We start from the raw sequence: 1041 nt of genomic DNA on the forward strand, positions 1-1041 counted from the left end.
ATGTGCTGCTTTCTTCTATCTGTTGCTTCTGCTTCTGCTAGGGTTTAGGCCTCTCGGCCGGCATATGTAAGTTGGCCCCATTCTTTAGGCTTTGACACGTTAGCAGTTTGTGACACTCGATGGCGAGAGTGGTCTACTATTAATTGCACAATTTGGTGCAAGATGCTGATGCAAATCTAAATGGTTCGAGGTCAAGGCCGATGGTGGTGCCGACGATGAAGAGACTATGGCTGAAAACTGAATGCTGCTATGATGACGACGCCGATGAGGACGACGCTATCTGCTACTGTGCCTTCGTGTGCAACAAACACTGTTTTTCTTATGGCTGAAAACGCTGGACTGTTGTCATACAAATCGCTGCTCTGCTGCTGTCCAGAAACGCTGCTCTTGCTAGGTTTCAAGTGCTGAATTTGCAGGTGCAAAAACGCTGTAGTATGGTGCTGGAAAACTGCTGAAAAAACGCTATGCTACTGGTGCTGAAGTGCTGGTGCAAAACGTTGATGAGGGCTATCAAAAATGTTGAGGTTATTGTCCCAAAAATGTTGGCTGAGGCTGTTCAAAAACGCCAAGTGTAGGGCTGAATCTGTGATGCCGGCAAGGATGGGCTGAAATCCCCAAACGCTAGATGAACTGGGCACTTGGCTAGAATCGTTGGCTGATTGGTGATCCTCCAAAACGCCAGGCTGGTCCTTACGCTGAAAACGCTGGCCTTTAGGGCTAGGAAACGCCAGGTTGAATGGGTTGGTCTTGCTTGAGAAGTGGCCTGTTGAGCAATGCTCCTGCTGCCTCTTCTGCCAGAAAGTGCTAGCTTTGGTTTGCTTATATATTGTCTTAGCAAAATTGCCTACCTAGTTCCCAACAAAAGTCAATAAATAAGTGAAAAATGTGAAAAATCGGAAAATAGGTTTAATACACTGGAAAATTCCCTTGATGAATTTTTATGGGAATGCTGATGATCATGCTGCGTGCAACTGGAGGATATGCATCTAATCTAAGTGACTGGTCATGCATGGTGCAATTTTCAAAAATCTACCACGTCAT

Source organism: Adiantum capillus-veneris, chromosome 3 (assembly GCF_014529385.1).
Source record: "Adiantum capillus-veneris isolate H3 chromosome 3, ASM1452938v2, whole genome shotgun sequence".
Taxonomy (NCBI): Eukaryota; Viridiplantae; Streptophyta; class Polypodiopsida; order Polypodiales; family Pteridaceae; genus Adiantum; species Adiantum capillus-veneris.